Source organism: Eulemur rufifrons, chromosome 18 (assembly GCF_041146395.1).
Source record: "Eulemur rufifrons isolate Redbay chromosome 18, OSU_ERuf_1, whole genome shotgun sequence".
NCBI lineage: Eukaryota > Metazoa > Chordata > Mammalia > Primates > Lemuridae > Eulemur > Eulemur rufifrons.
The window spans coordinates 13,196,256-13,206,533 of record NC_091000.1 but is presented as its reverse complement, the minus strand read 5'-3'; the positions used below and the strand labels follow the sequence as shown (position 1 = coordinate 13,206,533).

The following is a 10,278-nucleotide window of genomic DNA, read 5'->3' as shown; positions in this document are numbered from 1 at the left end:
GGTGACTTTACGGAGGGGCCAGGGTAGCCAAGCCAAATTGGATAAACATGAACACAAATTCAGAAGCAGAACTGCTTCAGATAATCTAATCAGTTAACAGGCCATTCAGCTTATCATATGCTCTGCCAGAATTTCATAAGATCATCCTTTTGTTAAACAATATTAGAGAGTGAATTCCTCAAACTTTAATTATGCTAAGGCTTGGTCTAAAATTTTACACGTAATCGATACTTTTGCTGGTACCACTTATGTCAGATTTCCTCATTAAAGTCATGTAGTTATGATTCACACTATTTATGCTCAACTCTCTTTTATTTTAACAAAATGTGTAAAAGACTACTATTTACCAACTTGGTAGATGTAAAAATTCCCTTAGTTTACTTAAGCTGCAGGTTTGGGGCACTGGCAGTCTCACATTACTGGTCACGTATTCTACTATGGCCTTTCCTTCTACTTGATAGCCTGAGTCAATGCCACTTGTACAGCAAAGATCAAATGCTCAGTGGGATCATTAAGTTATAATCGCTTTATTATATAATCCTTCTGAATTCTGGGTCTTTGGGCTTTCCTTTATCACAGTTAAATGTTGCATTTGAAAATCCAGATGATCTTGATTAGTCAGACTGAGATGAATTAAGAGACTGTGAATAATCCATTAGAAGTTATGCACTTATTAATGAAAGGACAAACTGATGTTTCCCTCTTCTTTAAAAATCAAGCACCAAAACAATTTAGTTTTGGAATGCATTGGTATGGTATTAAAATGCACTGTGGAAGGAAGAAGTAAACTAGAGAGGAAGTGATAGTAATGTGTGCTTAGAAATGGGCTATTTTCAACCAAGAAAATAAGAAGCCTTACATGCAGATCAAGGCTCTTTTGTTTAATTGCAAAAAAATTTCATAACAGGCCGGGCGCGGTGGCTCACGCCTGTAATCCTAGCACTCTGGGAGGCCGAGGTGGGCGGATCGTTTGAGCTCAGGAGTTCGAGACCAGCCTGAGCAAGAGCGAGACCCCATCTCTACTAAAAATAGAAAGAAATTATATGGACAGCTAAAAATATATATAGAAAAAATTAGCCGGGCATGGTGGTGCATGCCTGTAGTCCCAGCTACTCGGGAGGCTGAGGCAGTAGGATCGCTTAAGCCGAGGAGTCTGAGGTTGCTGTGAGCTAGGCTGACGCCACGGCACTCACTCTAGCCTGGGCAACAGAGTGAGACTCTGTCTCAAAAAAAAAAAAAAAAAAAAAAAGAAAAAAAAAAAATTTCATAACAGTTAAAATAGAATTTTTCAGCCTTTTCTTTTACCATACACTATGACAGGAGATCAGATCTAAAATTTTCTGAAATTTTGTCCCTTTAAGCTCCCAAAATGTTTATCTTTAAGCCTGAAAAAAATTAAAACATCTTTATCATGAAGACTTCATGTCATGTTCATATTTGATTATTAAAAGTAATTGGCAGCTGGGCGCGGTGGCTCACGCCTGTAATCCTAGCACTCTGGGAGGCTGAGGCGGGAGGATCGTTTGAGCTCTAGGAGTTCGAGACCAGCCTGAGCAAGAGCGAGACCCCATCTCTACTAAAAATAGAAAGATATGGACAGCTAAAAATATATATAGAAAAAATTAGCCGGGCATGGTGGTGCATGCCTGTAGTCCCAGCTACTCGGGAGGCTGAGACAGGAGGATCGCTTGAGCTCAGGGGTTTGAGGTTGCTGTAAGCTAGGCTGACGCCACGGCACTCACTCTAGCCTGGGCAACAGAGTGAGACTCTGTCTCAAAAAAAAAAAAAAAAAGTAATTGGCATTTGGTGTCAAATCTTTAATACATTGATTAAATATTAAAGTTGGAAGATTCAAATATGGAGAGATGAAGATATTGGCCCAAAGTCAATCAAACACTAACTTGGTTTAAGGATCTGGTTTTCCTGATCATTTTATCTATGGCTCGGAAGAATTACTCTAATTTTCTAAGTGTAAGACCTAACTTACTATAAGACAGAAATTTTGTCACCCTGTAAACTTTTTATGCTTATTTGATTGTTGCTACTTAGAATTAAGGTCTCAATAACCATAAAAATATTCTAAAGAAGGTCTTATACATAAAAGAAATTTGAGCAATATTTTTAAAAATTAGAGTTAAAAAAATGACAACAGCCATGTCTTTCTCTCTCTCTGAACATACCCTCTCCCAAAAAGCTCTGCTGAGTGAAGTTCTCGTTAGAGATAAAATATAAATGTATTGTCTGTGCTTCATAAATAAGAACTAATTCATCGGGAAGAATAGATAAGTATGGCAGGAAAAACCAGAAATGAGTTGCAGATATAAAAAAGAGGAAGTAAGGTAAAAATATATGTACTAAAAATGGAGAAGAGACACATACAATAATATACTGTTTCTCTGGAATCATATTTTCAAAGTGTTTTATAAATTACCATTCTTATAGTATTTTGTGAGTTAAGTAGACAGTTAATAGTCTTGGTATTTGATAAATAAGATCACAAAGCTGTAAAATACACTAACTCTCTCCACATCTCCTGAGCCTACAGCTGACACAGTAAGAGGACCTATGTCCTCTGACTGAACCTTGTACTTTGTCCATGCTCTACTCCTCTGCCTGTCGCTCTCTGCCTTGGGGATGTAGATGGCCATCCCATCCTTTAGGGGTTAGCTGGGCCAACTGAGAAGGGGCCATGAAAAAGAATAGCTTAGGCATCACTTGACGTCAGGCATAGAAAGAGAACAACTAATGGGTAAGAAGAGTCAAGTGATATTGATCAGTGGCTCCCCAGGGTTGAATTCAGAACATGTTCTCCTGTCTCCTGGGTGCCAAGTTTTGACGGAAAGGGCAAAGGACAACTTGAACAATGTGGGGTGGGCGGGTGAAATCTCCATTCATTGTTGTTCACGTGGGAATGGACTGCTCAGAATAAGGGAGATCTTGACAATGCTTCCTCCCAGGAGCAGCCTCTTGCTTCTTATCAGAAATCGAATATTCAGTCCCTCTTTCTCCTCCCTGCTGGGGTTGGGAAGTGAGGAGAGCACATTAGTACCAGAAGGGAGAGATTTTGTGTGAAGAGGACCTTTGTCCTTAATGAGGAAAAAGAATAGGAAAATGAAAAGAGAAGATTCAAAAGGAAAGAACAAGAATTGAAAGTCAGAAAACAGAAAGTAGTCTTAAACAGAAAACAGGCCAAATGAAAAAGGAATAAGCAAGAAATTGGCCCTGGATTGCTAGAAAACAGCATTTTTTTTTATTTTGCCAGCGGGTGGGGGAAGCAATAGAAAAAGACAGAAAAAACTACAATTCAAGAAGACAAAGTTGTAAGGAGAAACTGGACACAATCCATATATACGTTAGTAAGGGGATTGGTCAAATAAATTATGGCACATGCATACAATGGAATACCATGTAGCCTTCTAGAAAGATATAAATATACAAATATTGGCACAAATATCTAAGATTGATTTACTTAAAAACTAAAATGACAATAATTTTTAAAAATATAATTAACAAAATAATTAGGATGGAGGGAGGAGGGATTATTGTGGAAGACAGTTATGTTTTATATTACACATTTTTTACTTATTTAAAACTTTTATAAAACTCATATAATTTCCATCCTGTATTAGGAAAAAATCGATAACAAGTATAGAAATATGTTGCAAAGAAGAAACATAACACATACAAAGTTGAAAAAAGAAAATTTGCAGTATATCTTAACATTGAAATAATATATACACAGGTGTGTCCATATCTATATCTATGAAATGGTAAAAGTTTTAATTTTGTTTAAAAACTGTTTGCTAGTCTTAAAATGACATGAGTGATAAATTCTTAAAAGGTGACAATTATGATTATAGAAGTGTATACTTTATTAGCTCTAAAACTAAATATTAAATATAATCCATAACATAACTTACCTATTGATGTAATTAATACTTTTCAGTGATTGAATATATTCTTCTGATTAACTTGAATTAATCAGGGAATTCAAGGAATACCTTTCAGCTTTTATACTATAATTTGTAAAACTCATAAAGCAACTCTAATTGCCTTTAAGTTAGAGTCCTTCCTATAAGAGAACCACAAAGCACTAAGAGCAAAGGGAGAGCAAAAAATTTTTTAAAATACTGAAATACATTAACAAAATATTTAAGATCAGATCTTTAGAAAACAGTAGGATTTGGAAGCTGTGTAACTGGACTTCCCTGCATAGATGGATCCAATTGAAGTAACTTTTGAAATAACTAGACTAGGTTACAATAGAGTAACAATATTTCACCTGGGAGTTTGGATAGTCTTCCACTTACCATTTAGGAAAACTTGGTCTCATTTCACACAGGAAATGAGACCTATAATCTAACTAGGGCTACGGTCCTCAAACCTGGGGCAATAGATGGCTACTGGTTGTGGCCTGTAAGGCAACAGGTGCACAGCAGAGGGTGAGCCGTGACAAGCAAAGCTTCCACTGTATTTATAGCTGCTCCCCAATGCTCACCATCACTGCCTGAGCTCCGCCTTCCATCAGATCAGTCACTGTCTCCCATCACCCCCAGATGGGACCGTCTAGTTACAGAAAAACAAGCTCAAGGCTCCCACTGATTCTGCATTATGGTGAGTTGTAAAATTATTTCATTACATATTACAATGTAATAATAATAAAAATAAAGTGCACAATAAATGTAATGCACTCAAATCATCCTGAAACCATCCTCCCCATCCCCATATCTCCCCCCACCCCTGAAACTGTCTTCCATGAAACCTGTCTCTGGTGCCCATCTAGGGCATTGTAAAATCTCATCCACAGCCATACCAGAAAAAAAAAAGTGTAAATCTTTTGTCGTGTTCAAAATGAAATAGAAGCTATGTTCCAATTCGTTTGCCTGTGGCAGTCACGTTAGAGTTCTATGTAATAGGACTGCATCAGCAATCCACTCACATTGAACTGGGGCTCTCTCCCAAATTAACTCAAGCATAAAATGACTTGTCTAAGATGGGAAACTTACCCTGGGAGTTAAAATATGATTTTGGAAACTTTCAAAGACCCATATTACCCATTTCAGGTAGAAGAGAAGTAAAACTTCAGTGACATTTCTCCCCGTAGCATTGTAAAAAATTAGAAGCGAAACAGAGAAGAATTAAAAGGCCAGGAAGAGGAAGTCAGTGTGGGGATCATTAACACTTGGGACTGTGTGAAGAGGTGTGAAGAGGCCACAGCAAACGGTCCCCTCTGGGCCATCTGGACCAAGGCGAGGTACTAGGGAAACCCAACGGGGAGACACATCGCTTTGACTAGAGAAGAGTTGCTGGCTGTAAACAATTCAAGCTGTCTTGTCTTGTAAGAACAGCTACGAAACGGACACCACGAAGGCAATGTAACTTCTGAGATAACTAAACACACTCGCTGCTCCTTGGCCCCTAGCTCTTCAAAAGGCCGCAGGCTTCCCCACGTTCCCGTAGGCTGCCTTCCCGGCATGCCCCACGCCTTCCTGCTTCCCGGCATGCCCTGCTGACACTCCCACGGCGGGCTCTCACCTTGTGGCGCTCCTGACCGGATGTTTTCTCGCCTTGGATCAGCAATGGCCCTTAGGTGCGGTAACAACCTTCTTCAGAGTGAGATTTCCACCACCCAGTGCCTTAATGCTTGGGAAATCTCCCTAGCCTCCTCCCATAGTATCCTATGTGACCTTCAAAATCCTGGAAAACCTATGGCCCCAAGGCTGACCCACCTGGGAACTCGCTTCCCTTCCGAAAGCCAATCAACCACAGGTTAGACAGCCTAGGGAGAACACCTGCTCAGGGTCAAAACATTTCCTCTTCGTTCTTTTGCACAAATCTTCGGCTTTATCCTGTCCGGGCTGTTATTCATTGTCTAATTGCTTTGTTCCCCAATAATTCAAATGAAATCAAATGCTGCAGAAACCGAGTTTTACTATGTCTGGCGGAACAAGAATGCAAAGGCAGTGAGAGGAAAGTAACCACCCACTTCTTTCAGTCGTAGTGTTGAAGTGAGTGCAAACTTTACCCAATTGTTTTGTTAATATTATGAATGACTGACATCAAGAATTTAGGATTTATAGAGTAGTTTTATATGTTTATGTGTTTATAACCGACTTGACCCTAGAAATAATCCTGTTGGTTGGTAGATTTAAGTGTGATTATCTTGCCCATTTTATAAATGATGAAACAATCAGTGAGAAATGAAGAGACTTCCTAAGGTCTCACTCATATCTAGCAAGTGGCAGAACGGAAGACTCAAACCCAATACTTCTCATTTTATAATCTATGCTAAGAAATTTTTTTTTTTTTTAAAGTAAAAATCAAAGTCCTTCACTTGTGTTTATTTTGGTTAATACAAGTAAAGGACTACCCTATGATGTTAAATATGTTTTTCTTTTTGAGGGTAGTCTGTAAAAACAAAATCAAAAAAACCCATATACCTGTATATATAGAGATACTATATAGGGATAGATAAATGCTGGTGGGGGGAGAGAGAGTGGAGGGAGAGTGGGAAGAGATACAACACAGGAAAGACAATAGTAGGGATATATATCTCTCTCTCAAGGTGATATGGCCAAAGAGACCTCCCAGTTGGGAGGTCCTCTGGGGCTTTGAAATGACCCTGGACCACCTGTGGTTTATAATACCAGGATCACACTAGGATAGGTGTGGTTATCATAGGTCAGGTTCAGCACCACCTGGCCCCTCTGGAGCCTTTCAAACTCCTGGGTCTCCTAGAGTAATTGCAGCCTCATTTTGGAGCACAGGATGGAGAAAAGACAAGACATATCATACCGGACAGGTAGTAATTTTGTCATAGGCCAAGAGATCTGGCATATAGGATCAGGATTAATGGATTTTTCCATCACCCTGGGTTTGATCAGTTTTTTTTGATGTTGTGCTTTGTTTTAACATCTAATAATGTTGGAAAAGTAAATTCCTGGAACATTAGTTTTAATGTCTAGATTATTTCTCCATTTTGAAATATAAGCTAAGGATACTTTTACCGGAAACTCGGAATTTATTTTATAATAGTACCCAGATGTTTTCTGAGGGAATATGATATTAAAGATTTTGACAATAATGGAGGTTACAGAGGTGATGGAAAACACTGTTTTCCCGGCACTATATATCCTTGTCTGTATTTTAAAGTGGGTTGGAAAAGAGCTTAATGTAAGAATTTAAAGAAAGTCTTAAAAAACAAGGCCCAAACACTGTACTCCTTTAAAGAAGATGAGAATGTCATCCTTAAACAGTTTTTTGAATATTACATGTGGTTTAATCACACACTAAAATAATTTAAGTATCCAATTAAACATAGATTTGTCAGGGAAATATATGGTCATATCTAGGGATTTGGTTGAAGAATTAGTGCTAAAATACAATAAAACAAACCCAAATTTATGATAGCAGACCTAGTATTATCTCTATTCCAAACACATATGTTTTTTAACATATTTAGGTAGTATAGATTGTATTTTCTTATTTTTGAAGAGTATGTCATTTAGTAAAAATTACAAAGTCCCTATTGAAGAATTCAAACTAATTAATACTTAACCACTTCAATTGCAAGCCTTCCCATTGTAGTTACCCATAGGAGTAAATAAAAGAGCTTCATTAAATGTAAAGTTGCATCTTTCCTACATAAGCCTTTTATGTTCCTTGGAAATGCCACTCACTAAAAGCAAAGTCTGACTGCGAAATCAGTATTAAGATAGAATCCAACTGTGGATTTTTTTTTTTTTTGCTAGATTTTTGATTTTTTATTTCTTCTTGCATTCTATAAAGAAATACTATGCTTTGATATTTTAAACTTGTTAAATAACAGAAAAGGAGAATTTCTATAATGGGATTTCTACTTATTTTATATGTATGAAAGCTACTTTGCTTGCTTGATTATTTGTTATACACAGAAAAATGTATGGAGCTGATAAAAAATCCTCAAGATATTGTCTGTTATAGAATTTAAAATAATAAACCTGACTGTAAACTTTTTTTTTGTCCTTGAGGAGAAATATCAGAAGCTAGTTTCCTCTCTGAGGGAAGATTACATTTGCTGCGTGACAGTTGATTTTTTTAAACACACTGGATCTGTCCTAAAATAATATCTCTGGGATATATGCGTTAAGACTAAGTGAAGGAGGTCTTTGGGGGTACTTGAGAATGTATGCTGTCTTAGATAAAGTCTGAAGATGATTGTCCTTGTTTCAAAATCCACTTATAGAGAATAGTGTTAAAGGTTAGCTTTGGATATATTGACATTGTCATAATTTTATCATACATTAATATTTAAATTTTTCTGGAAGGACTAAGGAGAGATCTTTTTCTCCTGGAGAAAGTGTACAACATAGGAAAGATAATTGTAGGAGAAAATATCAACTCTCCTTAAGCTGAGAGAATAACAAAATGGTCATCCTGGGGGCTCCGGAGTCAATGGACAGAGCTCAACATCAAGCTCCACCAGGTCACAGCTATGTGAGGTTTCACTGTACAATGGAGATGACAGTGCGTAGTACATACCTCATAGTGTTGTTGTGAGGATTAAATAAATTAATACATGTAATGTGTCTGGCATGTAGTAAGCAGTCAATAAATGTTGACTATTCCGATAATAGCTGAAAACTTAAGCTACTTTCTCATTACTTGTAGAGACAGAGTGAGTGATGAGCTGAAAACAGGGGCCATGTGGTTTTGTTTGAGGTTTCTTTTAGATTCTAAATCCATCTGCCCTCACACTCATTTTCTTTGTCATACTAACTATGAAGGAACCCTCTCCCCAGTTGTCTAACCTATGTACCCTTTCAGAATTCTCTTACTGTAAGTTCATCTGGGTTTCTTGTTTCCTCTTCCAAATTCTTACTCTTCTCTTCTTCTAAAATCCTCCCACTATGCCCACCAGAACTCCCAATCCGTGAGAAACAAACTTCTCTAGTTTAATCAAAAGCTGGCACATCGCCAAGGGCACTGCTTCCTCTGAGCCCTTTTAAGAGGAAGCTGCTCATTCTCCTTCCTCCTTAGTGCCATTTCCGGACTGTTTCTCTTCAACCTTGTTCTAGTCCATTGACCTCTACTTTTCCCCTATTCTGTCACTACACATCTGTTCTGTCCTCTCTCTCTAAGCTGGAACACAGCTTAGATTCTATTTTCCTATGTTAGTCATTTTCTTGTTGATATTCTAAACTCCCTTGCTTTGTTGTCTTTCATTCACAACTATCTGGCAAATTCCCAAACCTAGATGGGAAAAACTGCCCATCTTGTCTTCACCTGTACCCAGGCTGTGCAGTGCTGCTGGGAAAATCATGCTGCCGAGTAGATGTATATCACTATAAATTCATTGTCGCCAACTTCGCCTGGGCTCCTAATATTTTGTCAATCCCTAACTATGTTTTATTAATTAACTCTTTATTACATTCTCCACTGTACTTATTTCAAAGCTTTTTAAATTTCTTCAAAACACACACTTTTGCACTTACTTTCCTCTCCCACCCTACTCTCAGTAAAAACCTGACATCCTATTCATGGTAAAATTAGAAAAAGGGAACCTCCTGCTATTTAAAAGCCTATAAACCCATTGTTTCCTCCCCCATTTCAGTGAGAGAGATATTCTTTCCTCTGTCTACCTGTATCCTTGTTCTCTCTTTCACAGGATCCACTGATACTTCCCTCTCTTTTTTCTCTGTTTTTAACCTCTGCTTTGATACTGCCCCTATCAGCATTTAATAGTGCTCATATTTTCATCTTTAAAAAAACAAATACACTCCCTTGACTCCACCTCTCCTTCCTATTTGTCTTCTCTTTCCTTTCCCTTTCTTTTCTAAATTTTTGGAAAGAGGTGTACATTTTGTCTCTATGCCCTCAATTTCTACTTCCTCCCGAACCCACTGCAATATGGTTTTTATTTTTTTTTTATATACGTGTCATCCTTGCGCAGGGGCCATGCTAATCTTCTCTGTATCATTCCAATTTTAGTATATGTGCTGCCAAAGCGAGCACGCAATATGGTTTTGGACCCCTTCACTCTACTACAACTGATTTTACCAGAGTCATCAGCTCCATATGTCCAAATTCAATAAAAATTTATAAAAACTGACACTGTTGTCCACAGGCAGAGTTTCTTATTCTTCAGGGAAGCCTCAGCTCTGATTTTAAGGCCTTTCAACTGATTGAATCCAGCCCACCCCTTACTTAAGGTCAACTGATTATGAACTTTAATCTCATTTTCAAAGTGCCTTCACAGTAACACCTAGATTCGTATTTTGGAACTTAATTAATTAATCA

The 10,278-nt window shown here is 37.8% G+C and overlaps 1 non-coding gene across 1 annotated transcript; it reads right to left on the bottom strand.

The window, feature by feature from the left end:
• Window positions 1–9,886: 9,886 nt before the first annotated feature.
• On the bottom strand, window positions 9,887–9,993 carry LOC138399193 (U6 spliceosomal RNA). The gene has a single exon (XR_011236093.1). It is a non-coding gene; the product is annotated as a U6 spliceosomal RNA (small nuclear RNA).
• Between the last annotated feature and the right edge of the window lie 285 nt (window positions 9,994–10,278).